Genomic DNA, 24776 nt, shown 5'->3' with positions numbered 1-24776 from the left:
TTTTTGCTCTTTCCGGCAATGACTTTTGGTATTTTTTGCTCTTATACTTTTTAAAATATTACGTTTTTTTCCTTTAATTTGTCCCATTGAAATGAATGGGAAACTTCCGCAATTCTGCTAAAACTTACTCTTTTTTGAAACTTAACTACGTTCTCATACTTTCGCCTAGAACAACCATTCAAATTTTAAAATGTTCACAAATTATTGGGCTATTCATGAATGATTCAGCTTTTTCATATCTGTTACCGTTTTCATCGTATCCCTCTCTAAGTTTTGAGTTTCATCTTTGTGATTTTTCACAAAATACATGCGTTGTTATGGTTGCTATGCAGTTGGTTCTAAGTGAGCCACTGTACCTTTTGCAATTCTCACTTCATGTCCGAACAACTTCTTGCTACTCGGTCAATTTCCCCTCAACCCCCACAAATTATACATCAAAACGTAGGTATTTTTGCTGGCTTTCAGAAAATGTCACTATCATTGTTGTGGGTTTTATAGAATTTTTCCAAATCTCCTCAGACCAACACAAAGTCTTAAAACTCTCCATAGAAAGTCAATGGAGAGTTTGTTCAAAATCATCGCTTGATTTCTGTAATGAGAGGCATTTTCGAATCGCCATATCTCCCCAACGAAGCGAAGTTAAGACATAAGGCTTGTCCCAATATATCTTCAGACACTCCTGACGCTCACAATTCAAGAATTGTTTTCTCATCTATTACCATTTGGCCATGAATTGGGTTTGTTTGAGGGTAGGAAATTCGTCCTTCGCTCAGATTTCTTCAGATTTCAAACTCTGGAAATGAACCACTTTTTCCTCTCGTCATATCTTTTTAATGGATTTCCACAGAGACCTGAAAATTTCCATGATTGTTCACCAAAGACTGCTGTCTCTTACGGTGAAAGAATGATATTGATACTCCAAATAGATTTAGAGTTAGAAAGCGTTGTTTGAGGGCAAGTCAAAGCAGTTTTGGCTTTGCTCTACTCAGTTATGGTGCATTAGAAGTCAAATATCTTTAATAATTCATATTTTAATGATAAAGTGTCAACACTTTAAGATTCCCCCATCTCTTCTGAACAAAACGGTGTAAGAATGACCGTTCTAGCCCCTACGGTTAGGAAATTATGGCCATTTGTTTGAGAGGAATCCTCACTATGAGAAATTCACTGCAGAAATCCTGTCTCTGTGCTCTGTGTGTGTAAAAACGGCTGCACCTGTTTTGGCGGGAAAAAGTACACAGCCTCTCTGATTGGTGGATTCAAATTTAGCAGCTCCCAGGCTGCTTGACTGACCTAGAAACTTGCTTGTCTCTCCCTGTGTGTGTGTGTGTGTGTGTGTGTGTGTGTGTGTGTGTGTGTGTGTGTGAGACAGAGAGAGAGAGAAAGGGAGGGCGAGAGAGAGTTTTTATGGGAGCATCTTATTATATGATTTAAATTCAATATATTTAGACTGGTTGACTGAATTTGATCCTGTGTGTGTCTCTCTGTGCATGTGTGTTTCCATATGTGTCCATATTTGTGATTGTGTCACTGTTATACATTTTTTTGCTGATTTTTTTCATTTAACAATTACATTTGAGGGACCCTTAGCATGTTCAGGATTCTTTCAGCTGTCCATTTTGCTTTTCCAATTTTTCTATTTAAGTTATTACTATTGTGTTGAGTCATAGCATTTCTGCTGCTTTTCAGTATTTGTGCTAAATACAGCATTTCTGCAAAATCATACTATGTCTGCTATTTTATGAGATTTGTGCTAAATACAGCATTTCTGCTAAATCATACTCTTTCTGCTATTTCATAAGATTTGTGCTAAATATAGTGTTTCTGCTATTTCTGCCAAATTTAGTATTTTTGATTAATTAGGGTTTTTCTACCAAATCATAGTACAGTTTTACTGCTTTTTATAGGATTTTTAGAGGATATTTATATTGCTTAATATAGTATTTCTGCTTTTTATAGGATTTGTGCTTAATATAGTTTTTCTAAAAAATGTAGTATTTATGCTTAATCATACTATTTCTATATATTTCTGCCAGGTCCCCAGGCAGCTAATCCTCTGTGAGGACTGATACATACAAATACATATCAGGGCCTGCACGGCTTCCCAGCCAGCCAATCATATCTGGGGTCTGCCCTTTCTTCTCTCGTCATATCTCAGCAACAGATGTACAAAGAGCAATGCAAATCACAGTCAAAGTACACGAACGTACGCTGATTCACCCAGTACAAGAATTATGCTTCTAGTCCACCTAGTTTTTGAGTTACACGACGTTTTGTAACTGCAAAAAACGGCGTTTTTCGCCTCTCACCGCAATCTGATTCTGACTGCTCATCACCCTGTTTTCCAGGCGCGCGCTCTCTTTCCCAGTGGCGCAGTTGGTAATGACACAGGTCTGCAACCCAAAGGTCGTGGGTTCAATTACACCTTGGGCAACATGTGTTTTTTCCCTACAAATTAATACACTATCACAGACCACTAATTCATATTCATCATTTATTACAATTCTGCAACCTTTTATGATTTTAGCAGCTTTTGTAATATGGACCTCAGATTCTTGTTAACACTCCATGGCACAAATACTATTCCCTTTAGGCTCTGTGTGTGTGTGTGTGTGTGTGTGTGTGTGTGTGTGTGTGTGTGTGTGTGTGTGTGTGTGTGAGAGAAAGAGAGAGAGAGAGAGAGAGAGCGAGAGAGAGCCTTTTGATGGGAGCATCTTATTATATCACTTAAATTCAATATATTTAGACTGGTTGACTGAATTTGGTCCTGTGTGTGTCTCTGTGTGCATGTGTGTTTCCATATGTGCCCATATTTGTGATTGTGTGACTGTCATACTTTTTTGCTGATTTTTTTTTTCAATTAACAATTAGATTTGAGGGACCCTTAGCATGTTCAGGATTTTTCCAGCTGTCCATTTTGCTTTTCCAATTTTTCTATAAGTTATTACTGTTGTGCTAAGTCATAGCATTTCTGCTGCTTTTCAGTATTTGTGCTAAATACAGCATTTCTGCTAAATCATACTATTTCTGCTATTTCATAAGATTTGTACTAAATATAGTGTTTCTGCCAAATATAGTATTTCTGCTTAATTATAGTATTTGTGCTAAAACATAGTATTTCTACTAAATGTAGTATTTATGCTTAATCATACTATTTGTATATATTTCTGCCAGGTCCCCAGGCAGCTAATCCTCTGTGAGGACTCATAAATATAAAATTTACATATCAGGGCCTGCACGGCTTCCCAGCCAGCCAATCATATCTGAGGTCTGCCCTTTCTTCTCTCGTCATATCTCAGCGACAGATGTACAAAGAGCAATGCAAATCACAGTCAAAGTACACGAAAGTACGCTGATTCACCCAGTACAAGAATTATGCTTGTAGTCCACCTAGTTTTTGAGTTACACGACGTTTTGTAACTCCAAAAAACGGCGCTCTTTGCCTCACACCGCGATCTAATTCTGACTGCTCATCACCTCAGATTCTTCTTAACACTCCATGGCACAAATACTGTTCCCTTTAGGCTCTGTGAATGTGTGTGTGTATCTATATTTCTCCCATTTTAAAGTATTACTCCTCCATAATTGGATTTCTCTTAAATCAGAGTACTTTTACTACATCTTAGTACTTCTGCTCAATCATAGTATTTCTGCTAAATCATGGTTTTTGTGCCAAATCATCAGAATCGTGTTTATTGGCCAAGTATATGTGCAGACAAATACAAGGAATTTGGTTCCGGTAGATGGTGGCTCTCGAGCACAGCAATGTAAATCACACACACACACACACACACACACACACACACACACACACACACACACACACACACGCACCCACACACACACACGTATCTATATATACATTACACATGCATACACATACATACACAAAGCTGTGTAAACCAACTATAAAAAACTAATCTAAACGTATATACATAAAATACAAAATGAAATGAGGTGGAATGAATACTACAGAATGTACATAAGGTGCAGTTGCAGTCTGGCAGTGGGAGGAGTGTGACAGTTCAACTGTTTAGAAGGGAGATGGTGAGGGGAAAGAAACTGTTCCTGTGTCGGGTGGTCCTGGTCTGCAGGCTTCTGTACCGTCTGCCAGAGGGCAGCAGATCAAAAAGTCTGTGTCCAGGGTGTGAGGGGTCTGTGATGATTTTCCCTGCCCGTTTCCTGGTTCTTGAGAGGTACAGATCCTGGATGGAGGGCAGGGGGGCGCCGATGATCCTTTCTGCTGCCCGTACAGTCCGCTGCAGTCTGCACCTGTCCTGTTTAGTGGCTGCACCATACCAGACTGTGATGGAGGAGCACAGGACAGACTCAATGACTGCAGTGTAGAACTGGATCAGCAGCTCCTGTGGAAGACTGTACTTCCCCAGTTGTCTCAGGAAGTACATCCTCTGCTGGGTCTTTTTGAGGATGGAGTTGATGTTGGTCTCCCACTTCAGGTCCTGGGAGATGGTGGTACCCAGCAACTTGAAGATCTCCACAGTCGACACAGGGCTGTCTGATATGATGAGGGGGGGCAGAGTTGAGGGATGTCTCCTGAAGTCCACTGTCATCTCTACAGTTTTAAGAGTGTTCAGCTCCAGATTGTGCTGACTGCACCAGAGTACCAGCCGCTCAACTCATCATAACATTTGTGTTATGTTATAGTATTACTACTAAGTGGAGGAATTTCTGTCATGTTACAGTATATGTGCTGATTACAGTATTTCTGCCAAATATAGTATTTCTGATTAATTATACTTTTTCTACCAAATCATATTACAGTATTTTTGCTTTTTATACCATTTTTATAGGATTTTTATATTGCTTAATATAGTATTTCTGCTTTTTATAGGATTTGTGCTTAATATAGTATTTCTGCTTTTTATAGGATTTGTGCTTAATACAGTATTTCTGCTAAATGTAGTATTTATGCTTAATCACACTATTACTATATATTTCTGCCAGCTTCCCAGCCAGCCAATCATATCTGAGGTCTGCCGTTTCTTCTCTCGTCATATCTCAGCGACGGATGTACAAAGAGTAATGAAAATCACAGTCAAAGTACACCAAAGTCCGCTGATTCACCCAGTACAAGAATTATGCTTCTAGTCCACCTAGTTTTGGAGTTACACGACGTTTTGTAACTCCAAAAAACAGCGCTCTTTGCCTCTCACCGCGATCTAATTCTGACTGCTCATCACCCCGTTTCCCAAGAGCTCACTGTCTTTCCCAGTGGGGCAGCTGGTAAGCAAATTATAGCCATTTGTTTGAGAGGAGTCCTCACTATGAAAAATAGACTGCACAAATCCTGTCTCTGTGCTGCGTGTGTAAAAACAGGTGCACCTGTTTTGGCGGGAAAAAGTACATAGCCTTTCTGATTGGTGGATTCAAATTAAGCAGCTCCAGGCTTTTTGACCCACCTAGAAACATACAGGAAACACTGTATGTACAGCCCCTGTTTGTTCACTTGCTTCTGCTGCTGCTGCTGTGTGTGTGTGTGTGTGTGTGTCTGTGTGTGTGTGTCTGTATGACAGAGAGAGAGAGAGAGAGAGAGCCTTTTTATGGGTGTATCTTATTGTGTGATTTAAAATCAATATATTTACACTGGTTGATTGAATTGGATCCTGTGTGTGTCTCTGTGCATGTGTGTTTCCATATATGGGGGCGATCGTGGCTTAAAAGTTGGGAGTTCGCCTTGTAATCGGAAGGTTACCGGTTCGAGGCCCGGCTCGGACAGTCTCGGTCGTTGTGTCTTTGGGCAAGACACTTCACTCGTTGTCTACTGGTGGTGGTCAGAGGGCCCGGTGGCGCCAGTGTCCAGCAGCCTCGCCTCTGTCAGTGCGCCCCAGGGTGGCTGTGGCTACAACGTAGCTTGCCATCACCAGTGTGTGAATGGGTGAATGACTGGATATGTAAAGAGCTTTGGGGTCCTTAGGGACCATAAAAGCGCTATATAAATACAGGCCATTTACCATGTCCATATTTGTAATTGTGCAAGTTATTACTATTATACTAAATTACAGTATTTCTGCTACTTTTCGGTGTTTGTGCTAAATACAGTATTTCTACTAAATCTTAGTATTATTGCTTAATCATATTATTTGAGCAAAATCATAGTATTTGAGCATATTCTTTCTATTTGTGCCATAGCATAATATATTTGCTGAATTACAGCATTTCTGCTATGTTGTAGTATTTGTCCTAAATCACAGTATTTGTGCAATGTTTAGGTATTTTTGTTTAAATAAAGTATCTATGTAATCTTGTACCATGTTTGCTAAAATCCTGTATTTCTGAAAAGTTATCTTGTTTCTGCTAAGTTATAATATTTATTCTAATTTCTGCTGCTAAGTTCTGCTATGTTATTGTATTTCTGCCAAGTATTATGTTTTCTTTACGTTATTGCAGTTCTGCTAAGTAATTACATTTTTGCTAAGTTCTTATGCTTCTGCAAAGTTATTACAATTTTTTGCAAAGGTTTTACAACTTCTGCAACTTTTCAGCTTTTTCAGCTAGTTTCAGCTGACAGCTTCAGCTTTACAGCATCCACACTGCATTTTCGCAGGAAATGCAAATTTTTCTAGTTCAAATAGTCTTTATCTAAAACTAAGTGTTATAAGGTATAAAAAAAAAAACATTTTTGGACTGGATGAGGGCTTTATTGAGACATTACTGACATACTTTGAATTTAACAACTGTTGCGTCAGACAGTTTGGTTAAAAAATATAACCGATGCCTCCAGGTGGTTCTTCCAATGAGCGCATGATGTCTTTGATCATTTTGAATTTAACCATGGTCAACTTTTGTAGCAAAAGTCTTTCAGGAAGGTTTTCTAAGACATACTTCAAATATCGATGAAATAAAGAATGAAAACACAGACTAGAACCAAAAGGACAAAAGACTGTTTTCAGGTGCAACAATTTGTTGACTTTGAATGCTTCTAACCAGATCTGTGAAAATACGTACACGTGTAAAAGGAACATTTTCACATCAAGAATTCAGCTCCTCATTGAGATTCCTCATAGTTTCCTCAAATGGTTCCCGATGCTGTAGTGTGGGCTCTGAGGACTGTGCAGCGCCAAGGTGACAATGACAAGAAAAGTGAGTTTTATCTCCCTGCATTGATTAAATAAAGGTCAGAACATTTATTTTTAGAATCATTACACACTCTAAAATACTGATGCTGAATTGATTTTTTTTGTTTTCAGCTGGTTCTGATTGATGAATGGGGCCCATTGGTGATTCTCATGCGGGTCGTCGTGTCTGTGCCGTTGCAGGGATACACAGAGCCAGACTAGGCTGCACGGATTTTGCATCGATTTATCTTCTACTAAAACTTGAGCTATGTAGAGAAATGACAACAACATTCATCATCGTCTTAGCTGCTTTAAAGAACAGAGATGAGAAAAAGTTTTAGAAGCGCAAGATCATTATCGTGTCCGAGTCTGGATGAGCACACCGAGCCGAGTCTGGTGAAATACTGGGAAAGGGGCGTGACGTCTACATATGTTAATGACTCGAGAGGTGACTAATCCTTTTTCCCCAGCATGAAAGGATTACACAACGAGAAACAGGTAGGAAGCATTTTGACATTTGAAGAGCCTGGAAAGTAAGAGGATGAAGATTTATTCTGAGAGCAGCTTTGGCAATAGATCAAATTTAGTTGCCTAATCTTCGAGCTTTTACTGACTTTCCTGCATTATTGTCATACTTTTAGCAGGTTTTTCAAGTTGTCATGTTAATTTGTTTGACAGTAAGAAAGCATGGCAGGAGACCAAGATAACTGTATAGTATGTATAAATACACACATATATACATGTATACACACATGCCACTCAGCGTGGTTTAAATCATTCTCCTTTTCAGACTCTCACTCATGCACGCTCACCCAAGTCACTCAGAGCTCCATCCAAGCGTCAAATTTTCATCTTCACCACCACCAGCGTGCAGACTCTTGGGGGTCCTGTCCCTGATTCCACTCTGCCATTACTGGTCATACAATAATTCATTTCTATCTCAATATATCATGTTCAGTTCTTCCAAATGATCTCTCTTTATTGAAATCCAGACTTTAGTTTTCTTGTCTGCTGACTGCTTGTCCTGTTCAGAGTTGTGGGAAGGCTAGAATTTATCCCAGCTGTTAATGGGCGAGACTCAGTACACCCTGACCAGCGGCAGGCAAACATCCATGCTGAGATCCACACTTACAGCCAACCCAGAATCACCAATTAACCTAACGAGCATGTCTTTGGACTGTGGGAGAACATCCAGACTCCGGATAGAAAAGTTCCAGCTGGTGTTTAGCAGTTTTTTTTAAAAGTAAAAAACAAAACAACAATACTATTTTGTGAAGGCTTTTTTAAAGATATTGAATGCACCAACAGCCAGATTCAAATGTTTTCTCTCTAGTATTTGAAGGCCAGTCTTTAATTTGTTCATGTCAACCATACACCCACCAATTATCAGAGATAAGACTCTTAGAATCTCTTAGGATGAGGGTTAAGGTTAAGCCTAGGGGTTGGGGTAATTCTGTCCCATATTAAAACAGAAGCTAGTAGCTACAGTAGGTGTTGACAAACATACAGTTATTGGTTGGACTTGTTTTGCCTACATGCTAAAGTCTTACCTTGTTTTCACTCATGGGATGTGAATTTGGAGCTTTTCATTGCCGGCTTACATTTGTTTTAAAACAGAACAATACGTAGCATTACACGCTGTAAATCTGGTCAACTCTAGAGACACAAAATAATGGAAGTTTAAATAACCCACTTCATGTGCCGATCATCAGTTGCCTGTAGTCCCTTCCACAAGCACTGATGCTTAGCATGTGGGGTGAAGCTTTTACTTCAGGTAACCTGTATTAGTAGAACAGCAGTTATTTAAAGCAAGATGCTGCTCCTGATGGTTGGGCCAAAACCTTGCATGGTAGCTCACTGTGTGTGTGTGAGCATCTGTGTGTGTGGATGTGTGAATGAGCTGCAAATGGTTTATCTCAATTTGCACTGAAGAGAAAATACAGATTCTGTGTACAAATATCAGCAGCTCATATCTGTCCCATGTGTTAATGTGTGAATGCCAAGCTGTTTACTCAGTATTCAAAGACTATTTTAACTCCATGAAATTCCTTTTAAAATTCTACACTCATTCCTAATCTTTCCTATCTGTGAGGGGACAAAGTCAGATAGAAGCTATTAAATCAAGTACAAATAGACAAGAGATTAAAGTGGCAAAAAAAAAAAGAAAAGTGAGGGATGAGCACATGATCAGATTGCTGAGCTGAGGTGATGAGAAGAGAGATAATAATGGACAGCAGAGAAAATTAGATGTGGGGAGGAGAAAGGGAGATAAAAAGGTGAAGTGATGCACTTTAATAATCCCCACAATCACTCACACTTTTTCCAAGTTTGCGTTCAGGGAATTCAAATACTTTGCTGCAGAATTTGTGACAAATCATAAGCGATATGGCAGGAAAAAGGCTTTTGAAATGTATTCCAGCACATAGAAAAAAAGTGGTAGACCACTGAAATAGTCCAGTGCATGAATAGAAACCTATAGACAACAGGAAGGAGGAATGATCTGTATTTCAGATTCAAAACACTGTAGTCTATATTTAACTGAGCCAATGACTTCATCGGGGCACCATAAGGACTCTAAATGAAAAGGAAAGCAAAAAACGGGAGAAAGTAAAAAGAGGATGGAGCATAAGGAAAAAAGCAGAAAGAAATAAAGGCAGAAAGAAGGTGAAAGCAAGTGGAGTTTGGACAGTGACTCAGAGGCACAGGAACACAGGTGGATAAAATATAAAACAGGTAAAAGACAAGCAGACAGTGCAAATATTTCTGGGCTGAAGACGTGTACAGCCTCATTTCCACTGCCGCCTTTCGTGCTCAATTCAGAGTAACCACTCATATCTAATTTCTGCAGTCAGTTTTTTAGCCCTGACATAAACTGACAGCGACACGTGTGGGCACAGCAACAATAACACAAGATGTCACATTTGTTTTTCTACCATCGCTTCCCCCGGCCTGCGCTCAAATGCATTTCAGTTCTGGTATCTGCCTCCAGTCGGAGGGGGGATTGAAACAGTCTCCTCAAATACCGAGAAAGTCAGCTCCCTCTTTCATTCAAATCTGTTTCAAGCTACTGCTGGCTCAGCCGAGCTGCCAAATTTATGGCATTTCACTGGGAGGTGAATAATGCAACCATTAGTCTTGCCAGTGCTTTAAATATCGATGTTGAGGAATTTAAATACATTTACCCACATGTTGGTTGCATCTTCAAGAGTCCTTTCTTTGACCTTTAACAAAACACTGATCACATATCTTCAATTATATCTTTAGGCTCGAAGGGTAAAGAACATTCACGTTTCATTGTGTAAAAGACTATTAAGAAAGTATCAAAAAACTGCAATTCCTCTAATTGCCACTTGAGGTCTGCTTCAAAAGAGAGTCAGTCATCTAAGTTGATGCCTGATTAAGGATGTGGCCACTACATCGCAGCTATGGCTAAAGGCACCAGCGGCACTACCCACCTGTCTGCATCCCTCAGCACATACGAACCACTAAAGTAAATATCTCCATTACATTCGAGGTGTTGAAACCTTTTGGAGCTTTGCGGTTATGTACTAAAAGATCTTCCAAGAGGTCTGTGCTTAACCATAAGAGTAATTTAAATTGTAAAATATAAACTACAACAATTTATTACCTGTATGATGCACGCCTATAGTCTATTGATGCACCTAGCTAACTGTGCTTACTAGAAATACCTTTATATACATCTTCATCTAATTTAAACATGATGACTTCTGGCTACACTAATCCACAGACAGGGATTGCTACATTCATCTTTTATATACCACCTTGGTTTTGATGCTAATCAAGAACTTCAGTCACACCAGGACTACTGGTAGTATTTTGACTTTTCCCGGTTTAAACTCATGTTTAAACTCAGGGTTTAAACCTGAGAAGGTGGCTGCAGGGTGGCTGGTTTAAACTCAGGGTTTAAACCAGGGTTAAGATGGCAACTGTGCCTGTTTCAGTTATATCATTGAGCATTTAGCTCAGAACACTGCTGTGGATATACACAACATCACAGAGGAGACAAAAAGGACTATATTCATCTTTTGCACATTGTCTCTAGTGTGACACAAGGCTGCAATAAGTTTTCTCTACTTGTCACAGTCTTGGATTTGAGCATGTGCGTCACTCCATGAACGTCCCTACACCAGGTGGCCTGAAGCCTGCCCATCTTTTGCTTTCCAAGAGGAGTCCATCTCAGGGCAGCTTTTGGAATTTTTTTTCCACTGGGCATGCCTAAAAATGCAGCAGAGCCAAGTCGCAGAAGCTTGTAATGAGCCAACAAGGACCGTCTGGTCCAAATATTCTTAGGACTCCAAGGGTCAATTTACATTTATTTCAGTTTGGCCAACTGGGAAGCATAGTGTTTTAAAATGCTTAACTAGGAAAAGTGTTAGCGTGTAGAGGGAGATTTTCTCCAGGTTAACCTACGTTTGTATCGACTTCAGCATTCAGTTCCTGCTTGATCACAGATGGAGTGAAAGAGCCTTGGAGACTGAAGGAGAAAAGAAAGCTTTGTGAGTGAAAAAGCTCTGTGTCAGATTGCCACTGTGGAGGGATCCTGCTCAGTGATTACAGGCACAGTGTGAGGTGGCTTGCTCTCTGATAGCAGAGAAGGTGGCTGTCAGCCTCACAGCCCTTTGTTTTTATTGGATCAGACCGAAGGCTTGATGTTTATGTAAGAGTACACCTATCTTAACAGCCTAAATCACAAGCTGAGGGGCATCACATCACCGCTAATTGGGGTTCAGAGTCTAAATTGAATCCTCATGCTAGCTGAGCACTGGAAGGATTATTCTCTGCCAGGGAAGCCACAGATCACATTTTAGGAGCAAAATACAAAGTGGCAAACAACAACAGGCAGCTGCTCTGAGAGAGAGAGAGCGAGAGCGAGAGAGACTGACTTTATATTCAGCAATAATTTCTTCACAAAACATCATAAACAGTCTGAATAAACAGCAAATACCTCACTGATGTTTCATTACAGGATGTGGTCACTGTCAGGGTCCAGAATTTATTAGACAAAAAGAAACAACATGAATGAGTGAGGGCAAAGACTGACAGCTCTTACATGATGCAGGGAGACTGACCAGGCACTCTCAGTTGCCCTGGTTAAATCTGCCTAGCAGAAACCTGCGAATCAACACAAAGGGAAAAACAAACAGCAATTCTAGCCAAGGCACGAAGGCCATCACATCATCTTATAGCACAATTAATGGTTCAAAATATATGGCAACTCTGTTATAGTAACTGGCAGTGAGTGGTAATAAAATAAGGCCAGATTAATTCATTACAAGTTATAACAAGATACTTATGTTACTTTTCTGTATCCCTATAGAGTTACCATATCCCATTTCTCCATTTAAGAGCTTTGCTACCAAACCAATGGCATCAGTAGTTCAGGCTTATTATGAGTTAAGGTTTACCCCAACTTTAAACATAACCTTTGTCTATGTTGATGCCATGGAATAAGAGTTAAAGTAAAATGTCAATGAAAATTAAAAACAAACAAAAATAATTACTAGTGACAGAAATTGATGTTATTCATGTACCATTCAGTGATCTGACTAATCCACGTTAGCTGCATCTTGTCTCTAATGGGTGAACATCACCATGGTAGCATGATAAAACAAGACAAACATGATAAATAGAACTGTTAAATCTTCAAATTAGCACTAAGCGGGCTAGTGTGGCTGCAGGCTCTTGGCTTTGTTGCTCAATAAATGGGTTACACCATCATTTCAGCACCAAGGCAAGTTAGTACCTTGCAGTCACAACTTTGTTAGTGCTCCAAGGAGTCACATATTACACATATTGTTTTGCTACAGCCACTGCCATCAGAGATATGAGACATACCAAGTCACAGCAGTCATCTCTCACTCCCATCTCATCATGGTGTTACTTTTAAATGCCATTTGTCATTTTTCAGCCTGCCGTCTCACAACTTCCTAATGCGGACTTTATTGCACTTTAAATAAAAGAACTGTTATCTTAAGGTAGACAGTGCATCAAGATGGCAACACAAGAGGGTCCCTTGTGCATATCTTAGCATGCCTAATGTGTTTTCATCCCAGGGTATTGAATGCTGCCACTGCAGAGGTTTTTCTTTAGTCCTGCTGCTGTGTCATCTTTCCCCTCAGGATCTGACCACGCTATGACTTTCCCATGTAGGAGTCTCGTGGAGTGCAGAACCCTTTTTCTGTCTATCTGAATGTGTACTGCCACTGTCATCATGCCACTGCAACAATGTAAGTATCTGTTTGTCTTTTCAAATCTTAGATGAAATAAAATGAGGCAAAACAAGCTTGCACTGGTGAGCGCATAGCTTCATTTACAAAACAGACAGATATTGTAATGAAAATGCTAGAGCTAATCATAATACATATATATAACAATTATTTTTTTAAAAAACACTGATGAACTGGAGTTGATGCGAGGTAATGGAATCACAAGCTGTAGCTTTAAGGTAATCAGTGTCCCACGTTCAGTTGATGGTTTCAGACACACGGAGGAGGAAATGGAGGAGGATGTTTGTGACTCCACATTTTACTTGATTATCTCAGCACAAGTATGAGGTAAATAAGAAAATGACTTTGGATCTGGCTTGTTGACAATACAGACCTGTGTAGTCCATTTTCGACAAATTCAATCTTTTATGTCCTCTCGCTGTGCTGTTCGCTTCATACTGAGCAGATAACAGCCGGCCTTCCACTCATTTACTACCTTATTTCCTCTCCACTGCTGCCTTAATACCTTCATCAGCCTCTAAACAAATAACAGCATTAATGGGTTTGGGCTGACATTTGTGTGACAGTGTGAAGCCAATTTTCAACAGGTTTTTTTTTTTTCAGCCGATGAAAAAAAATAAAATAAAACAGCTCTGTAGGAGTTTTGAAGTTAGTTTTTCAGACAGCATGCAACAGCACCATAGATCCTCATACCACCCATAGCACAAATAAGGTAATGGCCACTTTCTCTGAAATGGATTGAGCCCTCATATTCATTTATGGGAATTTATAAAAAGCAAACAAAAAAAGCTTATAGCCTATATGGCTCAATCCTGGAGTTGTAGCCAGTTGTGAGTCTGCTCTGCTGCACCGCTTCTAATCAGTTTCACTGAACTGGAACTGTTGGAACTCTGTGTGTTTAGTGCAGTTTAAATGCCTTTTCTAATTAATAGTTTGGCGTATAACAACATGGCTTATAATAATTTGGCGTCTAAGAAGCTTATGTTTCAGTTTAGATGTAGGAAATTTTTATTTAATATTAGTCAGTTACTTAGCACTATTAGCAAATGCAGGTTTATGTGCATTGCATCTGTAGCATTTGTTAGTAGCTTGGTAACCAAGCGTGCTAACACTCCAACCACTCATCCAAATATGCTAATGTCTGGCTCCAAACTAATAACTAATTAAAAAAAAAAAGAAAAAGAAGAAGGCCGTTAAACCAACAGGCCATTACGCCAAAACAATGCACATGCATTTTTTATACAGTGTCTATGATCCAGGCCCGAAGTTTGAAGTCTTTGTCGAAGTATAGTTATGTAGTTAGTATAGTTAGTTTGCAAACATTCATCATGGGCATGATGGCACAGTCATTCCAGGGTGGAATGACTGTGCACCATATATCTTTGGTGAATTTAGAAAGCATGAACTGCGTGCACAAGTTTTAATTGTGCAACCAGTTCAGTAGATTTGTGGACCCAACTGAAGTCCACAAATCAATACAGTGGTTGGGGCTTTTAATCATCTACAGGAGAAGCTCAATAAGGAGAGATCATTATACGGATTTGAACATCATTTTTTGATGTACAAAATTCAATCTGAGGTATTTGGCGGTTAGACTCCGAAGACCAATCCCAGCGATGAGAGGGATTAGGACAGGACTCCCTGGAATCCAGATGCTGGTGATGGAGATGAAGATGGAGGCTTAAAGGGTGGCAGAAAGATGATTGGACGAGACCAGTGATGTCACAATCCGCTTGACACTGTTGGAAAGTGGAAGTGATATAAAGCTTAGATTAGCTGCCAACACCTGGGAAGCAAACAGATGTTTTTTATTGAACTTATGCATAAGCTTCATTTGGTTTGAGGGGAAGTTGAAGAATTTGGAGGTAGTCTTCCTCCTTTGCACAGTGAATGGGGAAAAACAATGTACTAGCACCACTGGGAACAAAGCAGCATGAGAGTATACCTACCACCACCATGCTTGACAGTTGGTATATTTTTAGGTTGGAAAGGCTGACTTTTACTACTCTACTACCTCGTCATTGTGGCCAAATAGCTCAATCTTTGTACTTTGTATCTTTGAGCTTGAAAAAATAAATTTGCTATGCAGTCAGTTAAGGTTAATACATTTAAAGGCAAATATAGTCGGCTGCATCGATGTATAACCATTAAAGACCACACAAAAAAGGGAGTGAATTGCAACACTCCACATTAATGGGACATGTACAAGGTTTCAGTAAACTAGAACTCACCTTTAAGCTTCCACTTGGTCTCTGCAAAACTAGACAATTTCTGGAGAAAGTACAAAGTGTTTACTCCACTCGCATCGTTCTCATACTTCTCACAAAGACAACGTCAATCATTCCAGTAAATGCCATGTAATAGCAATTTCTTTGACTCTGGTAACAGAGCCCTGTAGCCCTGTGAGGAATTCTGATCACTTTCAGCAGAGAGATTATTAAGGAGTAGCGATGGTATTATATATGACCACTGAGAGAGGGTTTGATTTAGAACGATGGCTAAAACGATGCTGATCCTGTATCCTACCAACAGAAACCAATTTAACACTTATTAGTGCACTCTCGCAAACTAATTACAACTCAAGGTAACTTTTGGCAAGTAACTTCCAATCACTGAGCTTTAAACTCAAGAGGCTCACCATTATACTACTGGGGAAAAACAGTCTGCAGCTTATTCTAATTGACTTAGAACCGTATTGAATTCTCCCTACAATTTTGATTCACTTCCCTGACTTGCACTTTTCCATAACAAACAAAGCAAAGGCTCATGGGTATTTATATAAAATTGCCATGCCGAAATGAGAGAGAAAATATTTAAGAAATAAAGTTGAATTAATTACAACTGGTGGGCATAGCACAAAACTATTGTTACACTTAAATATATTGTTTAAAATGGAAAAAACATGAACTGGGAAAACAATGTGGGAAAGCACTGGTGGAAACAACAGCCCACCCCACTTTAGATGTCAGCATTTTACTGTTGAATTATGATATAGCAACACAATTGCTTATTTTCTACGGGATCCATACATACCATGTAGTACCAAAAACGACAATTTGAAGGCATAAGCATGAATTTGCTGTAAAAATTTGCTTTTTTTACCCTTTAAATTGACAACAGATGAAAAATGAAACCTGCATCCAATACAAGACCAATCATTTTTTGCATAATACCTGTGTTTTCAGGATTTTTGTCTAAATGGGGTTGCTCATGGAGGGCTAACATCCATCCATCCCAGAGGGGATGCTGGCACCTATCCTCACTGTCTGAGCAATCACACATCATGGAAAGATTGTCAAACACCAACTGACACAAATACTAAACCAAAACCCTTAGAAATTGTAAATTTGGCAACACTATGATTTTAATTAGGGACTTGGTCAAACCCCCTGTTACCCAAAGTCTGAACGCAACCGGACCAGAAAATGGATTTCTATTTGAAAACTGTACAGATACAGACTAATAGAAAATGGTACTGGTAAATATTAAGCCACTGAACTGTCATCGGCTACTGTACACTGCACCTTATTGTATCGTTAAAATCTCCAAGTCTGAATTCTAGAGGAAAGAGGAACAGAGGAAGAAACAAGAGTGCAGGGAATGATGGAAAAGGATAAACATGACCAGAGAAGAGGGGGAAAAGGTAAAAAGGAGAGGTTGTAAGAACAAAGAATGGAATGGGAAAAAAGGCTACTGCCTGAAGTTTTATTGATTGAAATATATTTTTTGTTCAATGCAAAAAACAGTCATGTGCTGTGGGAGGACTGAGGTTGGAAGGTGCTGCAGTGCAAAGAGAAAGTGTTTTAAATTGAGCTGCAATATATCATTCATCTGAGTCAAGCGATACGGGCCCACATGTGACACTCCTCGTTGTGTGCATGACCTTGTGAGTCAGAGTGAGAGTGGAAGAGTTTTGTGTTCTCACACTTTCTGTGCAAACAGTTCAAAGTCATCTCTTTGTCTCTCCTCGAGACAAAAACCATCTACGGAGCCACACTGGAGACGTTCGGCTGCATGAAACCATATTAGGGCGAGATATGAACTATCACACAGAGGGAAATCTGAATAAAATGAACTCATGAATAACAAATATTTCATGCTTATTTTGTTTTTCTCCTTTTCTGTTTTCCCTGGTGTTGCATGAAAGCTGAGGAAAGTGAGCATCGCTCCAGCCGGAGAAAGAAAAAAAAAAAAGCCAGAGAATGATAATCAGATAGCGGCTGCAACGACTGTCTGATTGGTTTGATATTCAGCTTTAATCACAGAGAATGCCGAATTCATTATTTATACATTTCCATTCTTTCCTTTGTAGTTATGGCCTCTGAAACATTGAACTTTGGGAGCTGTGTAATTAACGGATTGCCATGCTGTGCTCTGGATTCACAATGGCAGCCTCTGTAGTGCATGACTGCGTGCGGTGTGTGCGCGCTCGCGTGTGTGGGGGAGAGATAGAGAAAAATCAAAGACGAATACTAACAGATGTCTCGAAATGATATCATGATAGGTTTTGCCTCTAAATGTCACAGCATCATAAACAGAGAGAAGAAACAGATTAAAAAGAGGAAAAAAAAGATGACAGATATTTCACAACACCACACCATCACTGTCACTGCCTTAAGAGATGCAAAACTGTGTGCTACTTAGTAAAATTAGGAAAAGTTTCTGTTATAATGAATGTGTTATGTGGGGAGACTTTTCTTGCTCTTGTTTGAAAAGGATGTAAGGAAAAATGTAAAGAGGAAAAAAGTCCACGAGAAAAGAAAAGCTAAAGTGGATGACTAATAATTAATTTTTTTAAAATCCAGAAGGTTTGATTAATGCAAAGATTTCATAGAAATGCACATGTGAGGTTAAGGTTAGATAATCCTGGAACTGAAATCAAAAATTCCCTTTTTTTTGTACACTGTGTAGTGGTACTACTACATCCAGGTGCCTGTTCTAGACCTGTGAATAATTTGTTTGGCATCATGAAGTGAAACATTAGTTTCTCTGTTGCAAAACAGCCAGTCTAATAAACACCAAGGGGAGGAATAGTGATTAGCCAATCAGTGCCAAGGGCTGGATGAGGCGTTAAAGTTGTTGTCCAGTATTTTCAAGCTGTGCAATGCAACACCGAGGGAAGGGGCTTATCCCAGCTGAGGTACTCTCTGGACAGACAACCAGTCTCATATCCGCACTTTCATCCAGTTAACCTAACAACATGTGTTTTGGACTGTGAGAGGAAACTGGAAAACCCACAGGGGCATGAGGAGAACATGCAATCCCCACACAGGAAGGCTCCAGCCAACCAGGAGGTTCACACCAAGAATCATCTTGCTGTGAAATGAAACATAATTTTGTATAAAGGTCCAGCATTAGCATATTACAATAACAAATGAAAATTAAAAAAAACCCTTCTAGATTATGAGTTATATTCACAGTTCATTCTCAACAATTCCTTTTATGCAAGTATGAAATCTGTTATATTTTAAGGTAATATTGGAGTTCAGTCTTGTTGGACATATTTTCTAATTTTGGAGGTAATAATTAGAACATTATTAGAAAATGGAAGGCTCTCATTCTGAAGTGCCTCTGAAAACATTTCAAGGGATTTTAATTTTTTTTCCTTACAGATGGATCAAAGTGGGCAAGGCTTAACGCTGTTGCCTCACAGCAAGGAGGTCCTGAGTTTGATTCCACAATCTGACTCCAGCTTCCTCCCAAAGTGAGTCATCCAAGTGACTTCTTCAGTCCAAGACTGAAAAAGTCACGAAACATTACTCAAACTGAAAACGCTATGTCCAGATGAACAGAATTATCTTTTTGGGATTTCCTTGCATGGATGATTGGGGATGCCTGCTTTATCCATTGCAAAGACTTGATCACAACTTCACTGAAGATTTATGGACTACGCTTGAAACCAGGTCTGTGCCAAGAAACCAACCCATTTAAATGAACTCTTAATTTTGCCAAGAAGAGTGGTCAAACATCCAGTCAGAATTTGCCAGAAGCTTGTTGATGGCTACCAAAAGCATCCAGTCAAGGTGCAAAACCTAACATTTAACCAAGTATTAGAGAGGGTGTGCATATGCATTTGAGCCTCTATGTACTTCTGACCCCCATTTGGATTAGAAAAAAATATGAATTAGGTCCACAAGCTAGTTTTTAAAATCATTCTACTCTGGAAAAAAAGAAAACTTGAAAGAAATCATTAAACATCATTACAGTGACATACATGCCCATGATGAGTGTTCGTAAACAGCTGTACTTAGTGTAACTGACTCCAGGATATTCCCAGTGGTCTTACCAATCACTGAGTATTTATCACCATGGTGATACTTTTGGAAAGTATATGAAGACTGTCACTCAAACGTCATCCAGTATGAGGATATCAGATTAAAGAGCTCCTGTATGTACACTGTAGATGATAATATTGTTGTATAATTTACAGAGGTTTTTCCTCCTAGAAATTCATGCACTACTAATCTGTTTTTCTAAATATATTCACACTTGATTATGGACCACTGGCAGGGTTTTGTGTGTGTAGGAAGTGTGGTGTTTATTTTGCATTCAAGGTAGAATTCAGAGCCGAACACTGATAGAGGAGTGATTAGATTTAGGCAACATATACACTTTGTTTGAGATTAGAAACATTAAAGTTTTAATGACAAATACAAATTAATGTTGAAGACACTGGGAAATGTTTGTATTTCCACATTAAAAGAAATAATTAAATTTTTTTTATGCTTCTCAGCCTCAGAGGTGACAGAACAGGTAATCTTGCCAGCTGTAGAATCATCATCACCATCATTTAAACCTCATTTTGTCAAATCTATTTGTGCAGTTCAGGTCAGTCTGCCAGGTGCTCCTTGAATTGATGCATACACAGCTGTCCTGAACAAGGACAATTATAATGGATACGAAAGATTAGATGTTTTCCATTGTGTTTTGTTGGTCTTTGTCCCTCACAGCTGTTGGTCAAGCCTGAACACAGCAGGCTGCATGAGCCAGACTTTCCATTATCCTCAATTTACCCCCTGCTATTGCTCACCAACTGTGGTTACTCTCTGATGTCTGTACTTATTTTCTCCTGAATGACCAAATCCAACCATCACTCCTGTGATTATAGAACTAAACGGATGGACAGCTGCTGGCATTTATGGATGACATCTGGGCACAGGACAAATTAGCCAACCAATGAAACAGCTTGTTTAACCCTCATCCTGCCGACTGTTTTTTTCTGTCATTCTTAATTTTTAGGACAAAATGTGTTCCTAATGGAGTGTTATATTGCTGCTTTGATTATTGTGTTTAATAAAAAGACTTGGATGCTATTGCTGCCTTCATCATCTGGATGGGGGACTTTCCAGACTGGAATTTAGTACGTTGAAGAGGTTGCTGGATCTACTGTACCCGAGAGAGCTGTGACATACCTGGTCATGCCACACATGAGAAGGAGAGCTCATACTGCAATATTAACAGCCCCAATCTGAGCAGCAATGACTCTCTTGGGATTAAAACTTCACCTGCTGATGACTCAGAAGTGTTGCATTTGCTCCTGAATCACAGACAGGAAGGTAACAACTGTTTGTTCCTCCTGTAACAGGCCAGCATGCTCCGAGCCTAGCAGGAGGCAAATTCAGTGCTATAGCTGCCTGTTGCATTTGATTAGCTTCAGTTGTTTCTTGTACAACCACAGAGAGAGCTTGGTTCACATTGCCAGTAATCAGTCAGACCTAGCAGACAAGCCTTCCCTTTTTCACATAATCTGTTCATAAGATTTATGGACAGAATTTCTAAATAAAGCCACAGTGTGGGGGGTTGAGGGCTTATGGCCCAGGCCTGGAGATGCCAATTCTCATCCCGTCTGCTTCACACCCAGCTGCAAACCACCCCATTGGTCTCAGGATCTTATCTCTACTTCCTGCAGATGATGCGCTTCTCTGGGCTTCATGAAGAGATGACCTTGTAGTTGGATTGAGGTTTGCAGCCAAGTGTGAAGCAGATGGGATGATAATGACAATTAGCAGGAAAAGGTTGGAGTATCCACTTCAGGTCAGCGACGAGTTGCTGCCTCAAGTGAAGACATTTAAATGCATTGCATCGGCAGTAATGTGGAATCCTGCAGCAGCTTGTTGTAGAGCCCAAAATTGTTCATTTAAAGGTTGCTCTACATTCTGAACTTCACAAATGGTCACAAGCTCTGGGTAGTGAGTGAAAAAATGAGAGTGGATACAAGCAGAAACTAGCTTCCTCTGTGGGATGTCTGGACTGTCAACTAGAGATGGGGTGAGTAACTTGGTTGTTTGGGAGGGGTCAGAGTAGACCAGGTGAGGACTTTTAGACTCTTCTTCTTGGAAGAAGAGGAGGTGGGCATGTGATAAGGCTCCAGGCAGATCCAGGGCACTGGACAGACCTCTTACTCTTAGAATCTATCAAACTAGATTTAGAGCAGGGGTATCAAACTCCAGTCCTCGAGGGCCGGTGTCCTGAAACTTTTCCATGTGTCCCTACTGCAATACACCTGGATAAAATGAGTAGGTCATTAGCAAGACTCTATAGACCTTGAGTGCATGCTGAGGTGGCAACCCCTAACCCTACTCATGTAAATAACTCATAAGTGTTTGAAAAAAAATGTACTTGTAAAAAAAGTACTTTTATTGCACCATGTTCATTCACTCATGAGCTGCTGTAGCATGAATCAAATGGCTGAACTGCCATCTCAGCATGCAGCCAGGTTCTGTAGAGTCTTGCTAATGACCTACTCAATTTATTCAGGTGTGCTGCAGCAGGGACACATTGAAAAGTTTCAGGACACTGGCCCTCGAGGACTGGAGTTTGATACCTGTGCTTTAGAGGAATCACTTACAGGATGCATTTTATTTTTTATTTTTTTCTTTCAGGCTGTGCCGCAGGCCTGACCAAACCCCATGCACACAGATCTTGCCATTCCTCCAGGCTTCCACTTCTGTTTATAGCAGTCTGAAGCCTGGGATTTGGCCACTGACACTATAGTTACGTGATACAAAATGAGGTTGGCTATTAAGCCTAAAGAAAGCAGAACCCATACCAGATTGTAATTTGGCTTTGGCTGTATACCTCCATCTTTAGATTTTGTCCTGATGACTCATCTGCAGCAGTTTTGGTACAGACCTGAAATTGTGCGGAGCAAAACATCCACCTCTGTGTCAAAGCAACTCAACTTTCATGTCAAAGATCATCACAGGTAATGAGAGCTGGATATCTGGTTATGACTCGGACCAAACAGTAATTTTCCGTAGACAAGTCTAAGGCTGCACTTCACATCTGCAGCACAAACAGGAAATCATAATTTACAGTGCTGCTGCCTGAAACTTTATCACTACAAAATAAAATCCATATGGAAAGTTTGTTTATTTGACAGAGTGAAAAGGGTACAGCTCATTGCACCTAGGTGGTGTAACAATATACTGAGAGGCAGGTAGAGTTGTGGCCCCAAATATGGGACTCAGACGCAGAACTGAACTCAAAGACAGCTTTTTTTTTTTTTTGCTGGACTTGCAAGAACAAGAATACTAGCTAGGAAACTACATAGGAAGCACCAAACAAACAGGAGACACAGCGAGAGGGAGATCACAACCAAGAACAGAGGAAAGCTAAGGGCTTAAATGCACACATGAAGTAATCAGGAAGATGAAATACACCAGGGAGCACAGGTGAACTAAATCTGACTAACGAGACAGGGGAAGACTGAACACAGTGCACAGTGGACAAGAGACCCAGACTCAAGACATAAAAACTAAAGGTCAACACAACAAACACAAAGACATGACTAAAAGAGGAAACAAGTCTTTCCTGACATAACTAATTGGGAGAGCAGACAGCCATAGGGACAGGCTATAGAGAGAGTAGACATGGAGACAGGACAAGGACCACGGGATAAGATAATTAAATATTACAAACTAAGAAGATAGATCAAAATATAAACAGATTAGAGACTATGAACTTGACATGAAACTATAAACTAGACAGAGACCAAGGTAGGCAAACATGGAGACGATGAAAGACTAAATACAGGAGACACTAGGGAGGACGCACAGAGACGATACCAAGCCAGACTGAAAATGAAAGGGAACTGCCTAAATTAAACAACAGACTAAGAAACAGAAATAAAGATAACTAAACTAGGAGGAACTGGGGAAAAAATACTAAACACTGAAGGTAAAATGTAATCACATAAGACAGTGGGTCCAAAACCCAGGCATACTAACAAAGGTGGTAGTCGCAGCCAAACTTTAATGAGGTAAAGCGTTTGACTTTTGTTCTATCTCACTGAAAATCCACTCTTTCACATGAAAAATATTCCACCACGGTTACAGTTGTAAAGCAACAGTTCCTTCATAGAGTAAACAGATGTTTCCGTCTCCCAAGCCACTGGACATTTAACCACACATGATAAGCAAAATGCAGCTGATTGTTGCCCCCACATTGAGAAAACATCTGTCTCTGTTTCCTATTGCCGGGGAAATGGATTTGCTTGGATTTTGCTGATTTTGAAATGACATCTGTGATAAGACGGAGAATCTGGTGCAAGATGTATAACAATTTCACGCAACTGAACAAGTAAAATGTTATTGGAAATTCTTTAGCACTTCCCTGCACATTTTAAACAAATAAAATGCAAGTGCTGTTGTGCAGTGCTGAATTCAGTGTTGACTGTATGATGACTCAGTGATTCAAGTAATTATTTTCAACTAATTTACCCCCTAATTTTGTTCTTTGTGTGCGAACATATTGTTGGTTAATTTTGTGTATTTATTTTCATGCTATTTCTGGAGGGGGGATAATGAGAGGCACCTTTGAATGGAGGCGTAATGAAGAACAGATGTGAGCTGCATTGTTCTGAGCACGTAATTCTCCACTGAGCAAAGGATGAGGTGCGGTACCATTATTATCAATGCTGTAATTGGGGGTAAGATCCTCTCTTTTTTAATGAAAATAGAAAAATCACACACACAAAAAAAGAAAAAGAAAAAAATATATGAATGCTACCAGGTGATAAGAAACTTTATACAAGAGACACAGATTAAACAAGCCTGGCAAATATTTCATAGTCTCTGCTGAGGCACCGAGAAAAAAAGTTCATGAGAAAAAATACAATATATAAAAAAAATATCCAGTTTTTTTTTTCTTTCTAATATCAATAACAGAAGTAGGACAGGGCAAACAATCACACTAGATCCTTTGTTGCCACAGCAGTCTCAAAAAAAGGCAGTTCAGGTATTACAACGCTGTTATATGGCTGAGGGTCGCAGATGACAATAGACCCAATAAACTCATCCCCCAGGCCAGTAATGTTGTGGGGATGGAGGTGAACTACCTTAAGGTGGTGTTGGAGAGGGGGATGTTGTCCAAGATAAGGACAATGCTGGACAATACCTCCCACCCACTCCATGACATGCTGGCCAGTCACAGGAGCACACTCTGTGAGAAA

At 39.8% G+C, this 24776-nt stretch overlaps 1 long non-coding RNA gene across 1 annotated transcript in view; it reads right to left on the bottom strand.

Moving 5' to 3' along the window:
* The window catches only part of LOC112847993 (uncharacterized), a 28368-nt gene extending 20172 nt beyond the window's left edge, over nucleotides 1-8196 (bottom strand). Inside the window, exons 1-2 of the long non-coding RNA XR_003221854.1 lie at nucleotides 7889-8196; nucleotides 6967-7342 (exon numbers count right to left, since the gene is read on the bottom strand). This is a non-coding gene — a long non-coding RNA (uncharacterized LOC112847993). The remainder of the gene's footprint in view (nucleotides 1-6966; nucleotides 7343-7888) is intronic.
* Nucleotides 8197-24776: the final 16580 nt, after the last annotated feature.

This window comes from Oreochromis niloticus, linkage group LG10, assembly GCF_001858045.2.
Source record: "Oreochromis niloticus isolate F11D_XX linkage group LG10, O_niloticus_UMD_NMBU, whole genome shotgun sequence".
NCBI classification, from domain to species: Eukaryota; Metazoa; Chordata; class Actinopteri; order Cichliformes; family Cichlidae; genus Oreochromis; species Oreochromis niloticus.
This window is presented reverse-complemented; position numbering and strand designations above follow the sequence as displayed.